This window comes from Triticum urartu, chromosome 5A (assembly GCF_056163025.1).
Source record: "Triticum urartu cultivar PI428250 chromosome 5A, HENAU_Tu73, whole genome shotgun sequence".
In the NCBI taxonomy this organism is placed as follows: Eukaryota; Viridiplantae; Streptophyta; class Magnoliopsida; order Poales; family Poaceae; genus Triticum; species Triticum urartu.
In genome coordinates, this window is record NC_141877.1 from 568,791,144 (window position 1) to 568,816,930 (window position 25,787).

Consider the following 25,787-nt stretch of genomic DNA (forward strand, 5'->3'; position numbering starts at 1 on the left):
AATTACCCACTGGACCAGAGAAGAAAATTTGGTGTAGAGCTCAAAATATTACATGAATAAAAGATATTTTTGTATAAAAGTGATTTAAAAACATCACATGACATCTCCAAATTTTGGTTGAAATTTTAAGTAAATTTATCAAATGGTTGTAGTTCAAATATGGCCATATAACCTTGGAAAACCATTTTTCAAGAAAATACAAATTAAGCAAATTGATTATGTAATTAGTTCTACTAATAAAAGAAGAGTTTTTCTTGAGAGGTTAAACAAGTCCAAAAACATATTTGAAAAGTTTTCACTTTGGGGAAAAACTCCATAATAACAAGGGAGAAAAAGGTTCAAAAATAAAAAGGGAGCCCAGAAAATAAAAGTTTTAATTTCCTGGCAAAATTTTAATTAATAAAACAAGGCCAAAAATTTGGGGTGTCACAACACTACCCCCCTTAAGAAAAATCTCGTCCTCGAGATTTGATAAGGGTTGCTTTTTTCGAAAATATCTTCCCTGTTAGTTGGAACCAAAAAGCTTACTCATAGCACAAACTTTGTGTGGCCGGGGTTGGTTTTTGGTACGCTCGAAGTAAAATGCAACCGTTCACCGACGTACACAAGCATGGTAAAAAAAATCGAGGCGCTCAAGCAAATAGCATTCAATCATGGCGACACACAAATACAGGGCGTGGCCGTACTAAGGCTCGGTACTAATCGAGTAAATTAGTCTACCTCGTTCATATCCAAGCGGGCGTGCCTTGTGGATGTCGAGGCTTCTCTTCGGGTCTCACTGTCGGGATTAGCTGGAGTGGGTTGAGGGGCTGCAAGCTCGGGGTAGCGATGATGACCATCTCGGGGATTGTTGGCCACAACCCCGTTGGAGTGTGCTCCCAAGAGGCGACGAAGCACTTCTGGGGTCATCGAAGCACCTTGGCCGACGGTTGGGGCAGATCTCAGGGACTCGATCGGGTGTCCAAACAGCACGACTGGGTTGTCGGCATTGGGCTCGTTCTCTTCTCTCGCCGGGGCTTGACGAACCAGCTCTCCACGAGCTGCGATTAGATCAATGGTGGTTTGATCGAACAGTTCCTCTAGTGCACCTACATAGCACACTAGATGCAACAATGCAGGATCTGTCTCGTGATCTCCGTTGGCAACTTGGGGTGGCCTACCATACCCTTCACGTCTGGGGTAGTAGTGGAACGAGCGACAGTTAACTCTGGGTGACAAGTGTCGGAGATGAACTATAGCTTCTCGAGCAGCTAGTTGAATGGCTTGTGGCTCAAAGGAAGTCGCCCTTCTAGTGAACCTGTAGGGGTGCTCGGGTGCTAGACCCCTACCATAGATGTGCACAGTGGCCCAGAATTGACGGCTCTCACCGCTCATGGACCCTTGGTACACAACATATTCTGGGGGCTCTTCTAACGCATAGGCACGACGGGTGAGGTTTGCGAGTATGGTCACAAAGCCTCCAAGGTTGGTTGCCGTGGTCTCAATGTGCATGATAGGGCCAGGCATTGTGGCTCGGTTTGGGTAGAGGTTGTGCAGTGTTGGGTTGAGGCTAGCATGCCCTTTTATAGAAAAGGGGATGGAGTCTTCCTTCACACGCTTGCGAAGAGACTATTCAGGATTCGGTCACTGGCGCATGAGCGACAGGTTAGGTTGATAGGTTGGGCACCGACTGCCAAAAGGTGTTGGGTCACTGTGTGGCTATCTTGCACGAGAAACTTGGCTGGGGTTTGGTTATGGTCTGGTGGGTTGGTTTACCTAGGTTTTTCGACCTGGCTGGATAGGATTAGCCAATGGTCAACCTGGCTCTGATACCAAGTCTGTCGCGACCGGTTTTTCTGGGTATTAATTTCCAGAAAATGGCCGTTGTGCTCACCAGCCCTAGGATTACTGTTAGCTGATGAGGCACCAACTTGATACAGAAATTCCAAGCAAAAGTGCAAAATATATAGTACAAGACCATTGTGCCCTATGAGTACATCAAATGGTTTCTAGTGGTTGAGGGCGGAAGCGGTTTGTGGATCACCATGGTCTATGGGACTCCATTTCCCACAAGAACAGCTGACCAGGTTAACTCCTATCTACGCGAGGCTGCTATCACCGTTGCTTAGGTCCCAAGGCTGTCATCGCCACGCTCCTCTCCAAGCAAGCAATCTGGCCAAGACAATAGCCAGGGACAAGCCAGTGAGTACTTTGAATGTACTCGCAAACATTAAGAACACAGGTATAATATAATTGATCAACATACACTGAAATATTCTATGATCACATCGTCAGTCATAAATAAAATCTTGATGCATGCAAGCAGGTTATTTATATGCAACCGGAATATGCAATGACAGAATAGAAATAAAATGCACCGATCGGATGCCTGAAGCGACGTCTCGAAAGGATAGTAAAAGTGAGCATGCCTCAGTCGGGCGTCTTAGCGACACCACGTAAGGGGCTTATAAAGTAAATAAAATAACAAGCATGCCACAGTCGGGCGTCTGAGCGACGCCACATAAAGGGTTATGAGAAAATGAAATAAAAAACATGCCACAGTCGGGCGTCTGAGCGACGCCACATAAAGGGCTTATGAGAAAATGAAATAACAAACATGCCACAGTTGGGCATCTGAGCGACGCCACATAAAGGGCTTATATGAAAATGAAATAACGAACATGCCACAGTCGGGCGTCTGAGCGGCGCCGCATAAAGGGCTTATGAAGTAAATAAAATAACAAGCATGCCACAGCCGGGCGTGTGGGCGACACCACATAAAGGGCTTGTAAGTAAATGAAATAATGAACCTGCCACAGTCGGGCATCTGAGCGACGCCACATAAAGGGCTTATATATATAAACATAATCATAGTGAATATCTAGGGGGTGGTACCGTCCCAGGGATATTCATTATTTCAAACAATGCAACCGGTTAGTCCATAATGATAATTATCATAACCATCATATATCACAATTCATAATCAATATTCGGGTTTAGTAGTTTCTCCTCCGAAGACCGACACTAAGACCAACACTTGACCCATCCCAGACTGTAGTCCTTAACCATGGACACGGCTATTCGAATAGGTTTAATATCTCTGCAGAGAGTGTACTCTTTACCCACGACTAACGGATTCCTTTAGTCCATCGGACTAATTCCGTCTATGGTCTTTTAATTGAAACACACCTGACTTGCACACACAAGCTTAACTTTACCCGTGTCTGGAATCACCCATGACACCTGCTAAGCAAAACTCTAAGTGGGGAGGCTACAACCTCGCGTAGCATGGGATCAAATTTCTATCGCGCGCTCTAAGGGGTGCCCCCCTCTCGGTCCCAACCGGATACACCCATGCCCCCGGACCAGGTGGCATGCCTACCAGCTACAACCGGTATCTTCCACCATGGCCTCTCTGTACGGTGTGTGCCAAGACAAGGGTTAACAACTTACTGAACCATACCCCACCTACGGTAGGGACCAGTGGCAGTACGAAACAAGTATGGGGGTTACCGGAACAAGACTCAATCTATGGCCGACTCAGGAGGCTTATGAGTTTCCTGCATGACATGTGTAATAAAATTATTTCAACCAACAAATCAACACTCATTATACCTTGCCATGCCATACCGGATATAACCGTCCCGACGGGGACCAGTGACAAGCTCACTCCTACCCAAGGCAGAGGCTTTCCCGGATTCCTTTCCGGCATGCATGCAAGGCACATGAGGATGATTACCATCACAAGTATATTCGTTCCCAACAGCAAGGAAAATCACTAATATGCATCCATGCAAATGACCATATCACATGAAATAACAAGTTCTCCGAAATAAGGTGGTGTTATAAACGTGTCAAGTAACACATCAAAGATATTATGTCAGGGTTCAAGATGCTTGCCTTCAAGCTGTGGAGAGGTGGGGGTGCTCTCCAAAACTTTTGAAAGTTTTCTTCCTTTCTCCAAAATCCTATTTTCAATAAATTTGAGTTAACACACAATTTCAAAACAGCACAAAAAAGTTGTTTGAAATTTTTTTCAAATAAATATGATAAAAAACTAGACAAAAATTTAAAGAGGACAGAAAAAGAATCAATCAAAAATCATTTTCTGTTTAAAAGTTATAAGAGTTTTAATCCAGGGACTTTTTTGTAATGAAACAGAAACTTTCCAGGGTTCTCTTTATAAAATCAGAAAAACGCTTCAGTCCCGAATAAGCCAGTTCAGTGGAGAAAGCGTATTTTGCCCGAAGGCGTTTCCAGAAAACGATTCGAAAAGAATAAAAGGCTGACGGGGCGGACCCACCCGTCGGGTTTGAAAACAGAAGCAGAGCTTTGGCGCTAGAGGGCCGCGGCGATCGCCGACGGCGATCTACGGTGAAGCAGGGGGATCGGAGGTTACCAACGTGCTCATGGCGTCACTCCGCGTCGGTTGGTGGTGGTGGTGGTGGTCGGCGAGCACCATGTCGGCGGTGGCTCCTGCTCCGGCGGACGGTGGTTCGGGCGTGGATGGAGCTCGCCGGAGAGTGCTGCGAAGGGCAAATTGAGGAGGGGGTTAGGCCTCTGGTAGCTAGAGGAGGTGATTGACAGAGTCTGGGCGCCGGGGACGGACTCACCGAAGAGAACGTTGCCGGAGCCCGAGGCGGACGGAGGTGGCCGGAGTCGAGGAAGAAAGGCTCCTCGAGGCTCCTCCAGTGGCTAGGCGGGGTCTGGCGAGGTGGTGGAGTTGTGCGGGGGAAAGAGCAAGCTCGGGGGGGGGCTATATATAGACGGCCCGAGGCAGTTGCCGTGAACGGATAGGTCCGGCGGGCGATTATAGCGGCGCTGTGGGTGGACGGTCGGCTTAGGGGCTTGAGCATCGTCTAGGTGAAGCAGAGGTGCCATCCCAGTGTCCAACTCAGCACAGGAGGGAGGATTACGGCCTGCCCTCGACGGAACGGCCGCACGGCACGCCGGCGGTAGAGAACGCGCTCTGCGCGTGCCAGGCCACGGCGACGGTGCTGCATGCGTGCGCTGGCAAGGAGGTGGCCACGCGGAGCTCTCAGAAGGTTTCGGCGGTGCTGAACGGCGTTATGCCGCAGTGTTGCCCCCTGTCGGCCGCTACGGTGGCTCTGTCGCCGCGGGACACGCCGGCGCAGGCGGGCCAAGGCGCCACCGACGCCAGGAATGCGCCAAGCGCGCGTGCGGGGTGCTGGCCAAGGGGATGGGGCCGTGTGCATCGCGCCAGGGTGCACTGTGGTCGCGTGACCGAAGTCTGACGAAACTGAAACTCTGAACTTTACTGAATTTCTGAAAGTGCAAAGAAATAGTGCAGTTCAGGTGTTCGACAGAATGCTTTTGGCATGAAGGGATTTTTCCTTGAGCTTAAACTTGGTGGAGTGGCCTCTCATTGCACCAGGAGGCTGCCTGAATTTTGGTAGAATTTTTGGAGAAGAGAAAATATGAATTTCACCAAATTTGACAAATCTGGTCCAAACTTGCAGAGGTTGAAATTTGAAAATTTTGAAAAGAAGAAAAGTGGCTCTTGATGGTTCTAGGTTGTGGGTGCTAAGGACTATCCAGAGGAGTTGGTTTGAGATCAAAACTCAAAGGAAATTAGGTGCTTGCTTTGCAAATCACCTAAGCTTAAAATAATTGTCAGAATTGTTTTGGGGAATAGAATAAATGAAATAAAATCCAAAAATGGGTTGGACTTGTTGGAACAGAATGAAAATGAGGTTGATTCACTCAAAAACTTCAAATAACATCATTGGGTTTTTGCATAAAGTTGAATCATAAGCTACTATCAACATCCCATAATTTTGGTGGAGGCTAGAAAGAAATATTTAAATGGGTTGTAGTGCAAAATTACCCACTGGAACAGAGAAGAAAAATTGGTGTAGAGCTCAAAATATTACATGAATAAAAGATATTTTTGTATAAAAGTGATTTAAAAACATCACATGACATCTCCAAATTTTGGTTGAAATTTTAAGTGAATTTATCAAATGGTTGTAGTTCAAATATGGCCATATAACCTTGGAAAACCATTTTTCAAGAAAATACAAATTAAGCAAATTGATTATGTAATTAGTTCTACTAATAAAAGAAGAGTTTTTCTTGAGAGGTTAAACAAGTCCAAAAACATATTTGAAAAGTTTTCACTTTGGGGAAAAACTCCATAATAACAAGGGAGAAAAAGGTTCAAAAATAAAAAGGGAGCCCAGAAAAGAAAAGTTTTAATTTCCTGGCAAAATTTTAATTAATAAAACATGGCCAAAAATTTGGGGTGTCACAGTGAATCGTCATACTAGTGAACCACCAGACACGTAAACCGCTAGACATGTAAACCGCCAATCACGTAAACCGCCAATCCTCTGGCGGTTTACCAATGAAACGCCTAGTCTGGCCGGGTTATACTTCCGGCCAGTTTACGCCGCGGGGTATATCCCCGACAAATATTACAAGACCTACTTTGCATGCATGTGCTAGTCACCACATTGATCACAAAAATACATGGCATACGCCCCTGTAAAGATGGCATGGCATATCCCAAAACACATGTAGAGCTCATAGCCATATGCAGCACACAATAATCATGGCAAAAATGACAAATGCTCAAGATCTGTTAAGAAACAGGAACTAACATTTTATAGCACTCTTGCAACAGTCATTAGGGCATCAAGATGGACCCAAACAAGCATGGTGCAATGGAACAAAATGAAGAGGACATCCAGATGAACAATTTGATACATGGCATGCCCAAAACGGAGCTACGGATGCGGAGTTATGATGCAATGAACAGGGCTAGAAAATATATCAGAAAATGACTTATAGGAGAAAAACAGGGGTCAACCTAGGGTTTGACCCGATCTGGATCTGGATCTGACGCACGCGGACTTCGAGGATCACCGGAGCTCTCGCCAGAGTTCGTCACCGGAGGGGACGGGGAAGGAGGTCGGAGGTGGGGTAAGACGACGGCGGAGCTCGGCGGTGACGTGGAGCGCGGTGGCCGGAGCTGGGCGGCGGCGAGCTCGGCGAGGAGGCGGCATGGTGAGGCGGCGACGTCCCGGTGTCGGGCGGCGTGGCGAAGCCGGCGAGGCGGCGGCGCGCGCGGGAGGGCGACGCGGCGAGGATCGGGCCGCGGGGGCCGGGCACGGGCCGGGCGGGCCGGTGGTGCTGGGGCGGCGGGCGCGCCACGTGGTAGGCGGCGATAGGCGCGGTGGTGGTGGCGGACACGTCCGGCCGGAACGGACGTGTCCGGCGGCACGGAGGAGCGGGGCTAGGGTTTTGGACTGTGAATTTCGGAGGGGAAGGTGTTTTTATAGGTAGAGGGAACTAGGAGAGTCCAAATGAGGTGCGGTTTTCGGTCACGCGATCGTGATCGAATGGCCGAGAGGATGGAGGGGGTTTGGATGGGATTTTTGGGCCACTTTGGAGGGGTTTTGGACTGCAACACACACGAGGCCTTTACGGTTCCTCGGTTAACCGTTGGAATATCAAACGGACTCCAAATGGCACGAAACTTGACAGGCGGTCTACCAGTGGTGTACCAAGGCCGCTTAGCAAATCTCGGTCCAATCCGAGAACTTTTAACACCCGCACACAAAAAGAGGCAAGAGGGGGCGCCGGAGGACATAGGAGTGCCGGTTCGCAAAACGGACAACGGGAAAAATGCTCGGATGCATGAGACGAACATGTATGCAAATGATATGCACATGATGACATGATATGAAATGCACGACATGGAAAAAATGCAAAAACAAAGACAAAACCCAACCACGAGGGAATATCATAATTTAGAGACGAAAATGGCAAGAGTTGGAGTACAAATATGGTAAATTACATCCGGGGTGTTACAACACTCCACCACTATGAAAGGATCTCTTCCCGAGATCTAGGACTGGAAGAACTCCGGATATTCGGAACGAAGGTGGTCCTCGCATTCCCAGGTGGCTTCTCGGTCGGAATGATGTGACCACTTCACTTTTAGGAATTTGATAGACTTGTTGCGAGTCTTGCGCTCAGTTTCCTCAAGAATGGCAACAGCATGCTCATGATAAGACATGTCTTCTTGGAGATCAATCTCTTAAAAGTTGATGGTGCGGTCAGGAGTCTTGAAACACTTGCGAAGCTGTGACACATGAAACACGTTGTGCACATTTGCAAAGTTGGATGGAAGCTCAAGTTGATAGGAAAGATCGCCTCTTTTGCCAATTATCTTGAAAGGACCCATGTATCTAGGGGCAAGCTTCCCTTCGATACCGAAGCGACGAGTACCTTTCATTGGAGAGACGTGGAGGTAGACATGGTCTCCTATATCGAAAGCCAAGTCATGATGCTTGCTATCATAGTAACTCTTCTAGCGCGATTGCGTGGCTTTGAGATTTGCACGAATGACTTTGCACATTTCTTCAGCCTCTGTGATCAAGTCATTGCCAAGAAGTTGGCGTTCACCAGTCTCTGACCAATTAAGAGGAGTACGACACTTTCTGCCATAGAGAATCTCGAATGGGGCCTTGCCTGAACTCGCTTGAAAGCTGTTGTTGTAGGAGAACTCGGCATATGGAAGACAATCTTCCCACTTCATATCGAAAGAAATGACACAAGCCCTGAGAATATCTTCAAGAATTTGATTTACTCGCTCGACTTGTCCACTAGTTTGAGGATGAAAGGCTGTGCTGAAGTGAATGCTGGTGCCCATGGCCTTCTGGAAGGAATCCCAAAACTTAGAAGTGAAAATGCTTCCACGATCTGAATATATCAACTGCGAAATGTCGTGCAAGGAGACAATCCTGGAGGTATATAGCTCTGCCAACTGAGCTGATGTGATAGATTCTTCGATAGGAAGAAAATGAGCCACTTTTGTAAGCTTGTCGATGACAACAAAGATAGCATCATTTCCACGCTTGGACTTGGGAAATCCAGTCACGAAGTCCATCTCAATATGGTCAAACTTCCATTTTGGAATGGCAAGAGGTTGGAGGAGACCAGCTGGCCGTTGGTGTTCTGCTTTCGCTCTTCTGCAGACATCACATTCATTCATGAACTGAGCAATCTCCCGCTTCATTTGAGTCCACCAATACGACTGCTTGAGGTCATGGTACATCTTTGTACTTCTAGGATGAATAGATAGGAGTGAATTGTGAGCCTCATTCATAATGACTTTACGAAGGTCACCTTTAGGAACAACAATTCGATCCTCGAAGAAAAGAGTATCTTTGTCATCAAGGCGATAGCACTTGTACTTGGGTTGGCTCTTGGCAATACCAATCTTCACCTTCTTCACCATTGCGTCAAGAAGTTGTGCCTCACGAATTTGATCTTCCAAAGTAGGAGAGACTTGGAGGTTGGCAAGAAATCCTTGAGGAACAACTTGGAGATTAAGTTTGCGGAAAGCTTCACAAAGATCCGGTTGGAAGGGCTTGAGAATTAAACTGTTGCAGTAAGCCTTCCTGCTCAAAGCGTCTACAATGACATTGGCCTTGCCTGGAGTATATTCAATACTCGGATTATACTCTTGAATCATTTCGACCCAACGAGTCTGCCTGAGGTTGAGGTTGGGCTGAGTGAAGATGTACTTGAGACTCTTATGATCAGTGAAGATGTCCACTTTCCTTCCCAACAAGAGATGTCTCCATGTTAAAAGAGCATGGACAACTTCCGCCAACTCGAGGTCATGAGTGGGGTAGTTCTTTTCGTTGGGCTTCAACTGGCGAGAGGTATAGGCCACAACTTTCTTCTCTTGCATTAACACAGTACCGAGACCTTCCAGGGAAGCATCACAGAAAACTTCAAATGGTTTGGATTCATCAGGAGGAGTCAGAACTGGAGCTGTGACTAACTTCTCTTTGAGGGTGTTGAAAGCGATGTCACATTCAAGCGTCCAGACATACTTCACATGCTTCTGGAGGAGGTTGGAAAGAGGCTTCACGATCTTAGGGAAATTCTCAACGAATCTTCAACAATAGCTTGCAAGCCCAAGGAAACTGCAGAGCTGCTTGACATTCTGAGGCGGTTCCCAATTCACAATTGCAAACACCTTCTCAGGATTAACAGCTATGGCCTTGGCTGAGATGATATGCCCAAGGTAGAGAACCTCATCTAGCCAAAACTCGCACTTTGAAAACTTCGCATAGAACTGATGTTCTCTGAGTTTGTCCAGCACCAATCTCAAGTGCTTGGCATGATCCTCTTTGTTCTTGGAAAAGACCAAAATGTCATCGAGATATACCAAGATGAAGTCATTTGTGTGAGGGTTGAAGATGCAGTTCATCATGTGAGAGAACGTTGGAGGAGCATTGACAAGGCCGAAAGACATGACAGTGTATTCATAGGAACCATAGCTTGTTCTGAATGTTGTCTTGGGGATATCTGCTTCACGAATGCGAATCTGATGATAGCCCATACGGAGGTCAAGCTTGGAGAATACTTGAGCACCTTTGAGTTGCTCGAAAAGCTCATTGATGTTGGGAAGTGGGTACTTGTTCTTTATGGTCTTCTTGTTCAATGGACGGTAGTCGACGCAGAGTTGGTCCGTGCCATCTTTCTTCTTGACAAAAAGAACACCACAACCCCATGGAGAAGAACTTGGTCGAATCAGACCCATACGCTCTTGTATATCGAGTTGTTTCTTCAGCTCCTTCAACTCTTCTGGTCCGAGCTTGTAAGGACGTTTGCAAACAGGTTCCGTGCCAGGCTCAAGATCGATGATGAATTCAACTAGCCGGTGAGGAGGCATTCCTGGAAGCTCTTCCGGAAAGACGTCTTGATATTCACAAACGACTGGAATCTGAGAGATGGCATTCAACTCGCCCTTCTCGTTGAGAGAAAACAGTTGAATGGTATCATCACGAGCGGCAAAGACGATCACATCCTCAGATGAGTGTGTCAATTAAATCTGCCTGGCAGCACAATCAAGTTGAGCCTTGTGCTTAGAAAGCCAGTTCATGCTGAGAATTAGATCAATATCCGAGTTACCAAGAACAATTAGAGAAGCCAGAAATTTGTAGTCACCTATCTTGATAGAAACATCCGGAACCATGGAGTTAGCGTTCATGCGTTTACCCGGTGAGACAACTGCTAACGGACTAGGCAAAACTTGGAAAGCCAACTCATGCTTAGATGCAAATGGTCTTGAGATGAAACTAAGTGATGCACCAGAGTCAAAAAGAACTTTTGCAGGAATATCATTAACAGGAAGGTTACCCATGATCACTTCTGAAGAGTCCTCTTCCTGAGCTGCGTTCATCATGTTGACCTTAGAAAACTTTGGATTATGCTTGACCACTACATTGCTGGCAGATCTCATAGGAGGAGGAGGCGGAAGATGCCTCTGGTTGAAGCATTTTTTCGCATAGTGCCCTTTCTGCTGACACTTGTTGCACGTAACCTCTAAGAGCGGCCGGTGATACGGAGCACTTGACCTTGGAGCATGAGACGAAGCTTTGTTCTAATAGCCTGGGTTGGGTGGGTGGGAAGATCCATTGCCACCTTTACTCTTCTACTGATAAGGCTGACAGAACGGAGGAGGAGGAGGCAACCAAAAATTTTGCTACTTAGCTGCCACTTGAGTTGAACAAGAAGAAGGAGTTGCATCTATGACTCTTCTTAGATGCATCGCACTTGAGCTGAGCGGCCTCTTGCTTTAGTGCCATGTTGTAGAAATCATCATACTTGGTCGGCTCAAAAAGCACAAGAGCTAGTTGCAGATCTTCTCTGAGGCCACCTCTGAATTGATAAATCATGCTCTTCTCATCAGGGACATCTTGTTTGGTGAAGTGAGCGAGCCTCTGGAACATGATGTTATATTAGTAAACAGACAAGCTTCCTTGCTTCAGATTGCGGAACTCCTCATGCTTACTTTCAGCAACACTTTGAGGAATGTGGTGAGCTTTGAAGTCTCAGCAGAAATCATCCCAGGTAATCACACGACCACCTCTGGAATCTTTCTATTGTTGATACCACTCAGCAGCTTGGTCTTTGAGTTGGATTGAAGCAAACTTGACAAAGTCCTCAGGCCTGACGTTGCTACACTCAAAATGTTTGCAGATATCCATGAGCCAATCGTCAGCGTCTGTGGCCTCGACACAGTTATTGAAAGACTTCGGCTGGTTCCCGAGGAACTGGTTGAGGGTAGCAAACTGAACTTGATTGTTGCCATGGCCTTGATTTCCTTGGTTGCGCTCTTGCAGGAGTTGCATAAGCATCTGCGTGTTGGCGTTGGTGGCGGCCATGACAGTTTGCCATGCCTCCGGAGGTGGAGGTGGTGGCGGAGGTTCCGGATTCTGACGCGTTGGAGGAGCCATCCTGAAGAGGTTGACATCCGTTAGCATCTTGGCAGACATATATTCAAGCTGAATCAATGGATCGAAATTGGAACATATAGCCTTAACATTCGAACAAGAATGAACGAATGAATTCCAAAGTAAATCATCACACTTCCATAAATTGAGAAGCCACTTAGATAGACGTAGATGAATAAAACAACAAGGTACGGATATGAACAAATAATTGGTAAGTATTATCCAATCACAAAACAACTATCTGCGGAAAGATATACTAGAGCTACAAGAATTCCCACCTATGAAACTCCCGAAACTTTGTGGTTATGCAATCGGGTGTTGGGGATACAAGGGAAGCATAATATCTCACCCAAAACTAGAAAATCCTACATCCAGCTGTATCCATCCTTCAACACATAACCAAGAAACCTTCGGAAATCATTTACCTCTACCTTCGAAAAGCATCCGTTATATGAGTTATGGCAATACTCCCGAACTCCCGCCCCAGTACTAGGTGGCATCGAGGTTATCTCACCAACAACTGCATAAAGGAGATTTTCGATGTCGGCGAAACTCAGGTATTCCAGAACTGCAGCGATAAAATTGTGACGACAACACCTCGGAGCTCAACTCCCCGGGACACTGCCACAACCCCTAAATGTCAGGAGGCACCAAGAACAATGTTCTCGTCACAAAACCATCGAAACAATTCCAAGATACCCGCATGATCCTAAAAAATTAGTTAAATTTGAGGAGAGAAGAGTCAAAACTCTACATCCGGAGGCCTCACCAAAGCGAAAAAGGAACTGAGGAGTAAAAAGAATCCTACTCTCCGATATATATATATATATAATCCTATAAGACTCCAAACATTTTTCTAGACTCAACAACACCAGCGATTCGATCAAGCAGGGGGCCCCTACATCGGGGAAGGCTCTGATACCAACTTGTAACACCCACGATGCGGTTATATCTCCCACGTGCCAGAGCACGACTTAGAGGCATAGCCACATAATAGGCATGTCGCAAGAGGGGTAATCTTTACACATCCCATGTACTGAATAAGAAAGGGATAAAGAGTTCGATTACAATCGCCACTTCACACAATACATAAATATAGCATTACATCATCCAGAATACAATCATGGTCCGACTACAGAACCAAAATAAAGACAACCCCAAATGCATAGATCCCCGATTGCCCCAACTAGGCTCCACTATTGATCGTCCAAAAAAGACACATAGTAACATCCTGAATCCTCGTCGAACTCCCGCTTGAGTTCGGTTGCATCCCCTGTATCGGCATCATCGACACCTGCATCTGTTTTTGGAAGTAATCTGTGAGTCACGGGGACTCAGCAATCTCACACCCTCGCGATCAAGACTATTTAAGCTTATGGGTAGGAAAAGGTAGTGAGGTGGAGCTGCAGCAAGCACAAGCATATATGGTGGCTAACTTACGCAAATGAGAGCGAGAAGAGAAGCAAAGCACGGTCGAGAAGCTACAAAGATCAAGAAGTGATCCTGAAACTACTTACATTAAAGCATAACACGAGACTGTGTTCTCTTCTCGGACTCCGTCGAAAAGAGACCATCACGGCTACACACGCTGTTGATTCATTTTAATTAAGTTAAGTGTCAAGTTTTCTACAACCAGATATTAACAAATTCCCATCTGCCCATAACCGCAGGCACGGCTTTCGAAAGTTCAAAACCCTGTAGGGGCTTCCCAACTTAGCCCATCACAAGCTCTCACGGTCGACGAAGGATATTCCTTCTCCCAGGAAGACCCAATCAGACTCGGAATCCCGGTTACAAGACGCTTCGACAATGGTAAAATAAGACCAGCAAAGCCACCCGAATGTGCCAAGAAATCCCGATAGGAGCTGCACATATCTCATTCTAAGGGCACACCGGATTGTCCAAGATTCCGGTAGACCAACCCAGAGTTGCCACTGGTGGCCACCGGCGGCTGACGGGTTGGACCAACACTGAAAGGAGCACTGGCCCGGAGGGTTAAAATAAAGATGATCCTTGAGTCCGCAGAACCCAAGGGAAAAAGGCTTAGGTGGCAAATGGTATAACCAAGGTTGGGCCTTGCTGGAGGATTTTTATTCAAGGCGAACTATCAAGGGGTTCCCATTATAACCCAATCGCGTAAGGAACGCAAAATCAAGGAACATAACACCGGTATGACGGAAACTAGGGCGGCAAGAGTGGAACAAAACACCAGGCATAAGGCCGAGACTTCTACCCTTTACCAAGTATATACGTGCATTAAAGTAAACAAGATATAATAATGATATCCCAACAATAAACATGTTCCAACAAGGAACAAACTCCAAAACTTCACCTGCAACTAGCAACGCTATAAGAGGGGTTGAGCAAAGCGGTAACATAGCCAAACAACGGTTTGCTAGGACAAGGTGGGTTAGAGGTTTGACATGGCAATATGGGAGGCATGATATAGCAAGTGGTAGGTATCGCGGCATAGCAAAAGAGCGAGCAACTAGCAAGCAAAGATAGAAGTGATTTCGAGGATATGGTAATCTTGCCTGCAAAGTTCTCCGAGTTGACGTAAGCTTGATCCTCGTAAGCATACTCAACTGGTTCCTCGATCACGAACTCGTCTCCCGGCTCTACCCAAAGCAAGAACACAATCAAAAGAAACCACAATCAACCACGATGCAATGTGCAAGCAAAATGATGCAAAACATGGCATGATATGCGGGATGTGATGATTTCGGTCGAAATCGATATAAACATCACCGGAATCGGATGCACGATTTGCAAATGGCAAGCAAAACAACAATGGCACAATTCTGCGATTAACAGCACGATGCCATCTAGAATGCAACAAGAAACTAAGCTACTGCACTCCAACATAGCAACATAGCACATGGCAGTGATCTACTCAAGATGCTTGACAAAAGATGAACATGGAGCTACGGCTAAATCACACAAGAGTAGGTTCAAACAAGCATGGCAAAAGGGCAAAAGATATCAGCATCACAGACTTAGTGAAAATACTAACATGTCAGGAATTAACATCAGGAAGCAATGTTTAGAGCAAGATAACAACATGCTACAGGATCGGATCATAGCAAACAAAGGCATGGCATGAATCTAATCAAAGCATATAACAAAAGTCCCTTACTAACCATAAGCTAAAAGGGCACAGAAGATATGATGGCACCCATGTAAACATAGCAAGTTTCGTTAGCAGATTCAGACTTAGCAGAAAACTGGACATGGCATAAACAGAGTTATGAAGGCATGTTTGCGAGCTCGATTCACTCAACACAAGGCATTGCATGACAAGCTAAGCATACTAACAGCAAGAAGACATGTTCATGAAGCCAAGCAAAGCAATAACTAGCATGCATGGATCAACTACAACAACCTTGGCAAAATTGATTAACACGTAGACAATCTGCCAGGAACATTTTATAGCAAAAGTAGAGCAAGATTGAGTCATGGTAGGGCACTCCATAATTGCAAACAGGGACATGGATGGATAGAGCATTACCATATGTCAAAATCATCCTTACTGAACATACTCAAAAGAGGCATGGATCTCTATGTAGGATCATGAATACATGGCATAAAAATAACAACAGGAAAATGACTTAGTGAAATTCTAAGTCCTTGAAATCAGCAATATTATGAGAGCTACTTTGCATGCATCTGCTAGTCACCACATTGATCACAAAAATACATGGCATACACCCCTGTAAAGATGGCATGGCATATCCCAAAACACATATAGAGCTCATAGCCAGATGCAGCACACAATAATCATGGCAAAAATGACAAATGCTCAAGATCTGTTAAGAAACATGAACTAACATTTTATAGCACTCTTGCAATAGTCATTAGGGCAACAAGATGGACTCAAACAAGCATAGTGCAATGGAACAAAATGAAGAGGACATCCAGATGAACAACTCAATATATGGCACGCCCAAAATGGAGCTACGGATGCGGAGTTATGATGCAATGAACATGGCTAGAAAATATATCAGAAAATGACTTAGAGGAGAAAAACAGGGGTCAACCTAGAGTTTGACCCGATCTGGATCTGGATACGTCACGTGCGGACTTCGAGGATCACCGGGGCTCCCGCCGGAGTTCGTCACCGGAGGGGACGGGGAAGGAGGCCGGAGGTGGGGGAAGACGACGGCGAAGCTCGGCGGCTGCGTGGAGCGCGGTGGCCGGAGCTGGGCGATGGCGAGCTTGGCGAGGAGGCGGCGCGGCGAGGCAGCGACGTCCTGGCGTCGGGCGGCGCAGTGAAGCCGGCGAGGCAGCAGCGACCGTCGCGGGCGTAGAGAGGCGGTGCGCGCGGGAGGGCGGCGCGGCGAGGATCCGGCTGCGGGGGCCGGGCACGGGCTAGATAGGCCGGCGGTGGGGGGGCGGCGAGCGCGCCACGTGGCAGGCGGTGATAGGCACAGTGGCAGTGGAAATGCATCTGGCCGGAGCGGACGTGTCTGGCACCGCGGAGGAGCAGGGCTAGGGTTTTGGACTGCGAATTTCGGAGGGGAATGTGTTTTTATAGGTAGAGGGAGCTAGGAGAGTCCAAATGAGGAGCGGTTTTCAGCCACGCGATCGTGATCGAACGGCCGAGAGGATGGAGGGGGTTTGGATGGGTTTTTTTGGGCCACTTTGGAGGGGTGCTGGGCTGCAACACACACGAGCCCTTTACGGTTCCTCGATTAACTGTTGGAATATCAAACGGACTCCAAATGGCACAAAACTTGACAGGCGGTCTACCGGTGGCGTAACAAGGCCGCTTGGCAAATCTTGGTCCAATCCAAGAATGTTTAACACATGCACACGAAAAGAGGCAAGAGGGGGCGCTGGAGGACATAGGAGTGTTGGATCGCAAAACGGACAACGGGGAAAATGCTCGGATGCATGAGACGAACACGTATGCAAATGAGATGCACATGATGACATGATATGAAATGCACGACATGGAAAAAATGCAAAAACAAAGACAAAACCCAACCACGAGGGAATATCATAACTTAGAGACAAAAATGGCAAAAGTTGGAGTACAAATATGGTAAATTACATCCTGGGTGTTACAGCAAATCACTACCTTAAGTAATGTTGCAAACCCATTCATATTTTGTTTTTGCGTTGTGTCTACTTTATTATAACTTCTCCATGGCTTATACCACTGATACAATCGATAATTTCATCAAAACAAGCAAAAGAATGCATCAAAAACAGAATCTGTCAAAACAGGACAGTCTGTAGTAATCTAAACATTGACCATACTTATATAACAACAAAAATTCTGAAAAAATAGGAAAAATAAAAAATCATAGCAGTACTGTGTAAAAATTTCAGAAACTTTTGATGTTCTAGTAAAAAATGTAAAATCACGCACTACATCCAAAGTTTCTGTGTTGCAGCGCACATACCAACAAGCAATCTAATCATCCTAAAGGCAAATCTTGGCACATTATTTTTATAATACAATGGATTTGTACAAGGGGACAATTATTTTTGTGAGAAAATTCTATGAAAAATTCTACATTGTTTCTATAAGCATGAACACAAGTGTTCAAGGTCGACCCTCACTTTTCCAATGTATAACCTTCCCATCGCTTCTCTTTTTGAAAAAAGTTTTTTGAGGTTCCCCTCTATATATTTTTGTTTTAAAACTTTATAAAAGCACTCAACAGAATAAAATGACTCTCTAAAACTTCCGGGTTGTCTCCCTGGTAGCACTTATTTAAAGCCATTAAGCTAGGCATAAAGTCCTCAAGTAATGGATCAACCCGGATCCCAAGGTATATCAAAGCCAATTTTAATTAACAATGATTTGGAATTTAGTAGTGAGCAGAAAGCAACATATATCATGCAATGAGGAAGTCTAACTCTCTTCCTATGCATCGGAATGTCATAAAAGAATAATTCATGCACATCAAGTAAAGGCCAGTACATAGCATAGGCAGTTTCTTGCAATTTTATTGTGTTGGAAACATAGAGAGGCAGAAATGTAGTTCCTTTCTCATAATAATTTCAAGTAGTAGCAGCAAGCACATGCATATTATACTCATCAAAATCATCATGTGCAACGGTAAAAGGCAACCCATCAATGTAATCCTTAATAAGAGCGAACTTCTTCGATAGAGTATAGTTGGGAGAATGCAAAAAGATAATAGGACTATCATGTGTGGGTGCAATAGCAACAATTTCATTTTTAACATAAGGAACTATAGCAAGTTCATCTCCATAAGCATAATTCAAGTTGGCATCTTGGCCACAAGCATAGCAAGCATTAATTTCATCAAAAAAGGGATATTTCAAACGAATCTGAGGGATCATAGCAATTGTCATAGCATTCATCCTTCGATAAGAACGAAGGAACATTAAACAATGTATGGGATACAGAGTTACTCTCATTAGAAGGTGGGCACGGGTAGCTAATCCGCTCTTCCTCCTTTTGTTCTTCGCTCTCCTCCTAATCTTTTTCATCTAATGAGCTCACAATTTCATCAATTTCTTCTTCCATAGTTCCCTGCAAAATATGAGTATCTTCTTGGACAGTGGAGACTTTCTCAATAAACTCATTAATATCGGCATTATATTTATAATTCTCATAGCAACATTTAAGTATAGAAAAAAAATTCAGGTCTATAAACTGCATCATCAAAATCTTCATACTTTGCAAACATAGATTCAATTTCATAAGCACCCTTATAAGCAAAAAATTCTTCTATTCATTCCACATCATAGTAATCATATCTACCATTAGCATAAGAAGCTAAGATTTCATTATCATTAAATTTTCATGAAAAGGGAAGGTCTGGAGCCTTCATCCTAGAGTAACTAGTATAATCATATCTCTGGCATAAATTCCAAGCATACCAATGCAACATATCAATCTGATACCATAAAATTTCCCTTCTTGTCTCAAGCGATAATCCCTAAAGTATTCATGTTGATCTAACGTGTCTCCCATTATCATGTTGAATGGGGGTTTTTCAGGATTATCAAAGTAGTGTTTAATATTTTTCACATAATGAGCATCGTGGGTTTTAGGCGGTTCCCCATCTCCATTAGTAGAAAGTACAACTTTTTTTGGTATTTTGTGTTCCATATCCATAACTAAAGATAGAGAACAACTTAGAACAGAAAATAAAAACTACTTAGTGATAAATAAAACAATCACGCCCTAGAATATTCACTGCACGCCATTGCTCCCCGGCAACGACGCCAGAAAAAGGTCTTGATAACCCACAAGTATAGGGGATCGTTTGTAGTCTTTTTCGATAAATAAGAGTGTCAACCCAACGAGGAGATAAAGGTAGAACAGATATTCTCTCAAGTTCTATTCACCACCGATACAACTCTATGCACGCTTAGCGTTTGCTTACCTAGAACAAGGATAAAACTAGAAGTACTTTGTAGGTGTGTATAGGTTTGCAAGATAATAAAGAACATAAAAATAAAAAGTAAGTATTATTTAAATAAATAAAAATTAAGTTTAGTAAAAAAATATGTGGATTAGTGGTGGTAGGATTTGCGGAATTGCCCCTTTGCAATTGACTATGTTACTAGACCGATAGCAAGTTTTTATGTGGGACAGGCCACTGCTAGCATGTCATCCCTTACTTGGAACTCTATGCACCTATGATTGGGAACTATTAGCAAGCATCCGCAACTACTAATGTTCATTAAGGTAATACCCAACCATAGCATTAAGATATATATTGGTCCCCCTTCAATCCCATATGTATCAATTTCTATGTTTAGGAGGAAGCTTCTGTCACCCTTGCCCTCCAATGCGTAGTCCTATCAACATACAACTAACCCTATGGTGTGATCCACACACGCGCTCATATGATGGGCACCAAAGGACAACAACATAACCACAAGCAAATTAAACCAATCATAGCAATTCACCAATTATCGGTAGGACAACAAAAATCTACTCAGACATCATAGGATGGCAACATCCATTGGATAATAGTATGAAGCATAAAGCACCATGTTCAAGTAGAGGGTAGAACGGGTTGCCGAAGAGTGGACCGCTAAATATAGATGGGGGAAGGTGATGAAGATGTTGCTGAAGATGACGGAGTTGTTGGAGTAGATCGCCGTCACATGATGGTTGCCCCGGCGGCGTTCCGGCGCCACCGATAGAGAGGGGGAGGGAGCCCCCATTATACGTCTCTAGCGTATCTATAATTTTTATTGTTCCATGTTGTTATATTATCATTCTTCTATGTTTTACAATCATTTTATATCATTTTTGGGACTAACCTATTGACATAGTGCTAGTGCCAGTTGCTGTTTTTGCTTGTTTTTTACATCGCAAAAAATCAATATCAAACGGAGTCCAAATGCAACGAAACTTTTTGTGGATTTTTTATGGACCAGAAGACACCCAATGGGCCGGAGAAGCACCTGGGGGGTGCCCCGAGGGGGGCACAACCCACCAGGGCGCGCCTGGGCCCCCAGGCGCGCCCAGGTGGGTTGTTCCCACCTTGGCGGCCTTCCGCACCGCCTCTTTTCTCTATATACCCCAATATTCCAAAAACCCTAGGGGAGTCGATGAAAATCAATTCCAGCCGCCGCAAGTTCCAGAAACACCGGATCCAATCTAGACACCATCACGGAGGGGTTCATCATCCTCATTGGTGCCTCTCCGATGATGCGTGAGTAGTCTTTTGTAGACCTTCGGGTCCATAGTTAGTAGCTAGATGGCTTCCTATCTCTCTCCTGATCCTCAATACAATGGTCTCTTGGAGATCTATTTGATGTAACTCTTTTTGCGGTGTGTTTGTTGGGATCCGATGAACTTTGAGTTTATGATCAGATCTTTGTTTTTATCCGTTAAAGTTATTTGAGTCTTCTGATCTCTTATATGCATGATTACTTATAGACTCGTATTTCTTCTCCGATATTTGGGTTTTGTTTGGCCAACTTGATCTATTTATCTTGCAATGGGAAGAGGTGCTTTGTGATGGGTTCGATCTTATGGTGCTTGATCCCAGTGACAGAACGGGAACCGACACGTATGTATCATTGCTATTAAGGATAACAAAATGGGGGTCTATTTCTACATAAATAGATCTTGTCTACATCATGTCATCCTTCTTATTGCATTACTCCATTTCTCCATGAACTTAATACATTAGATGCGTGCTGGATAGCGGTCAATGTGTGGAGTAATAGTAGTAGATGCAGGCAGGAGTCATTCTACTAATCTTGGATGTGATTCCTCTATAATGATCATTGCATGGATATCGTCATGCTAATTTGAAGTTCTATCAATTGCTCAACAGTAGTTTGTTTACCCACCGTTGCTATTTTTAGCGAGAGAAGCCACTAGTGAAACCTATGGCCCCCGGGTCTCTTATTTATTATATTTGCCTTTGCGATCTATTTTTATTTGCTTTTATTTTCAGATCTATTAATCCAAAAACCCAAAAATACTTCACTGAATTTTATTTGCTTTTATTTTCATTTATCAATCTATCATAATTTTTATCCCGTCTACTTGCCAATTTCTAGCGCCGTTACTGAAAGGGATTGACAACCCCTTTTACACATCGGGTTGCGAGTATTTGTTATTTGTGTGCAGGTGCCGTTCACGTAGTGTTTCGTGGTTCTCCTACTAGTTCGAGAACCTTGGTCTCATCACTGAGGGAAATACCTACCATAGCTGTGTTGCATCATCCCTTCCTCTTTGGGAAAATACCGACGAAGTTCAAGCCGCATCACCCCCTCCTTCTTGTTCTTCCTTGGCCTCCCCCCTAAATGGGAGGAGAGGTCCCCCTCTGGTCCATGGCCTCCATGGAGGCAGCGGGGCGGGAGCCCCTCTAAGATTGGATCTATTCTTCATCTGTTCTCTTTTGTCTCTTGTTTTCTGGCCTAAAACCATTTCTTATATTCCCGGAGATCCATAACTCCGATTGCGTTGAGATTTTAACAAAAAAATCCAGATATAAGCTTTCTTGCACCCGAAGTAGAGCTCCAACCGACTTACGAGGAGGGCACAACCCACCACCACGCGCCTGGGCCCTAGGGCGCGCCCTGTTGTCTCGTGATGGCTGTGGGCCTCGTTTGCTTTGATTCCACCTCCCAAAAATCACAAATATTCCAAAATAATTCTCCGTAAATTTTTATCGCGTTTGGACTTCATTTGATATCGATATTCTGCGAAAAAAACATGCAACAAGTAGGAACTGACAGTGGGCACTGGATCAATAGGTTAGTCCAATAAATCATATAAAATATTGCCAAAATATGTGAAAGTTGTATAATATTGGCATGAAACAATCAAAAATTATAGATACAACGGAGATGTATCAGCCGCCAGCGGAGGTGTGTGAAGGAATCTTGGATGTGGAAGGCTTCATGGCCATGGAGCCCTTCTTCTAGGTGCCATGGATGATCAAAATGGGGATGAAGCTTGATGAAATCAACACGCTGTCTGCTAATTTAGGTTCACGCTAGTGATTCCCTACCTGGCGTGCCAAAGAAGTTTGTGTGGACAACCATCTATGGGGCCATCTAACCCCTTTTGGTTCGGCTAGGGAATGCATAGAACGCAAAGAGCAAAATCAACAGAGGGCGCAAGGATCTTTACCCAGGTTCGGGTCACCTTTGAGATGTAAAACCTACTCTTGCTTTGGTGTATTGGAAGTGTGGGTGCACAAATACAAGGAGCACTTTCCCCCGGCAAGGTGCAAGGAGAAGACAGCTACACGTGCAAGTGTGTGCATAGTTTAATTGGTTTTGAACCCTTGTAAAGGTTGCCAAGGTCCTCCTTTTATAGCTCAAGGGGTTACCACAGTGGCAAAATAGTCATTATCTAGTGATTAAATAGAGAACAGTGCTATCATGCCTAACTCTACTAGTTAGGACAAAAATCATTAAATGCATTGTTAGGTGTCGCGAGGAGGAGAGGCCCTGATAAGGTTGTTGCACCGCTTGCCTAGCTAACTCGTATTAACTTGAGATGCCATCTAGACGGGTGTCGATAAGGGTAAAACTCATTCCTGTGTGCTGACACGTGCCTGTCAAGTCTCACCTAACTGCCTGCGGGCTCAAAACCTCACTGATTAGTGACTACTTGCTCAGTGAGGTGGAGTGCTGCAGCTAGCGGGAGCTTGTCGGCCACGGAGCTTGCCAGGCCTTCGCCTTGCCGGTTTGGTCTTGCCGACAAGGACTGCTTCTAGTGTCTGTCTTGTTCTTCTCTTTTATCCAAGTAGATCAACTTGGCCTTGAATCTTGGTCTTCTTGATGAGCTCCTTGATCTCTCAAAGAGTAGCTTCTCTTGGCTTGGAAGCTTTCTTCATGCTTTTATACTTGGACATGGCTCTTCAATGCAAACCCCCCTTGCCAGAGAGATGCCACTACATGTGCATAAGTCCAGGGAGCTAGGGACCCGGTTCTTAGTGCACCGACAGAGTGCTACCTCTTGAGCTTGCACTGGTTTTTCCCTTTAAGAGGAAAGGGTGATGCAGCAAAGGAGCGTAAGTATTTCCCTCAGTTTTGAGAACCAAGGTATCAATCCAGTAGGAGACTACGCAACAAGCCACCGAATACCTGCACAAACAAACACCGACTTGCAACCAACATGACAAAGGGGTTGTCAATCCCTTCACGGTTATTTGCAAAGTGAGATCTGATAGAGATGGATAAATGCTAAAGTAATATTTTTGGTATTTTTGGTTTATGGAACGGAAAGTAAAGATTGTAAAGTAAAAGAACGGCGACCAAAATTGGAAAGTTGACGAGAAACTAATATGATGTAAAATACACTCGGGGGCCATAGGTTTCACTAGAGGCTTCTCTCAAGATAGAAATTATTACGGTGGGTGAACAAATTACTGCCGAGCAATTGATAGAAAAGCGCAAAGTTATGACGATATCTAAGGCAATGATAATGAATATAGGCATCACGTCCATGTCAAGTAGACCGAAACTGTCACGACCCGGGTTTGATAGAATCCAAGTCTCTGTGCTTACTGTGCTATCCCTGGATCATAGCTAGCACACACAGTAACAAAAATGAATATTAGTAAGACATACATCATTCTACTACAAGGGTACATCCAAATATATATAAATCATTCCTTAGGCAGAGCTCAAGCTGGCACATAATACAATGAAATTATACGTAGTTGCTAAGTTAGGGCTCCATCAACGCCACTGGGCTCGTTGAGTGTAGACCACAACCCTATCGTCTCTTAATCTTTCAAGATCTGCACATGACAGGTGCAGATGAGTACGTGGAATGTACTCGCAAGTTGCAAAGGAAAGTTTAGCAGAATATATATGCAGGGTAAGTACTGGTGGAGGTTTCCTTTGCATAAAGCTAATTTTCTCCTATACTAATCTATAAACTTTTTTTGAAAAAATAGTTTTTAGTATAAAAGGTAGGAGTGAGACACTTGGATATACGCACCAGTGTTCATTCTCCAAATTAGTTTAAAACATACATAAGGTTGAAGTGAAACACATTCACTGTGCTCATTCCTCAACTTTAATCCTTAAAACAGACTTTTAGAAAAGAGAGGGGAGATTATTCTTCAGTCCAAGTCTTCAGTTGCTCAAAATTGCCTGTAACCGGGGGCATGGCTAATCGATTAGGTTAAACCCTCTGCATAGGTCAAACACTTTCCCCACATGACACAACCAACCCCGTTTATCGTTACATGCTTGGGTGTACGACTAGGATGAGATAGTGACGAAGCCTTTCCGTAACAGCCCCCTATACCTGAGCAAGCCGCCCGCAACTTAGGCAATGAAAGCCCCTCTCTGATGGCGGTCCTGAGGTAAGGGTTTCCCGTTAGTACTAAGCTAAGCTAGAGCCCATAGTAGCATGTGGCTGTACTGGAAGCTACATCAAACTGTACTTGGAAGATCTCATTCCCCTGGATGGCGGTCCCCACCAAAAACATGTGTGCAAGACCCCAGTCGGGCGCATTCACTGCAAGACCCAATGGGCGCATTCACTTGTAGACGCTCCTGTCAATACCATTCCGCCCAGGGAGTAGAAGTAAAATTAGTGTATAGTTTTTTTTAAGTTTTCACAAAACATTGCCAAAAAGGAGGGCAAGTTTAATCTTTTAATCTTCTTTGATTTCCCAACCCTTTTCTTTGTAAGCATAGCTACAAGTTCCTAGGGCTTTAACTAGCAATAGTTGTTTGCAAAACTTTTTAGTAAAACATGCATAGTAATAAAATAATTCATGCATATTACAAAAACATAGGACGAGGAATGATCAAGTTGCAACTTGCCTGATTCTTGAAGTTGATTCTCTATTCATTATCGTCACTCCTTCACTTTACGATATATCTAACGATAAAACAAAATACTTCAACACACAATAAATCCAAATAAAAGATTCAAATTCACAATACAAATACATTCATGGGATAATTATCATGACGTGGCTATGGTTTTAGATAGAATCAAGTTTGTTCTTAAACGAGACATGACATAGTCATATACAATGGTAGGATTTAAGTGATACTAAGTGAAGATCATGGTTGAGACAAGTTCCTACAACAAAT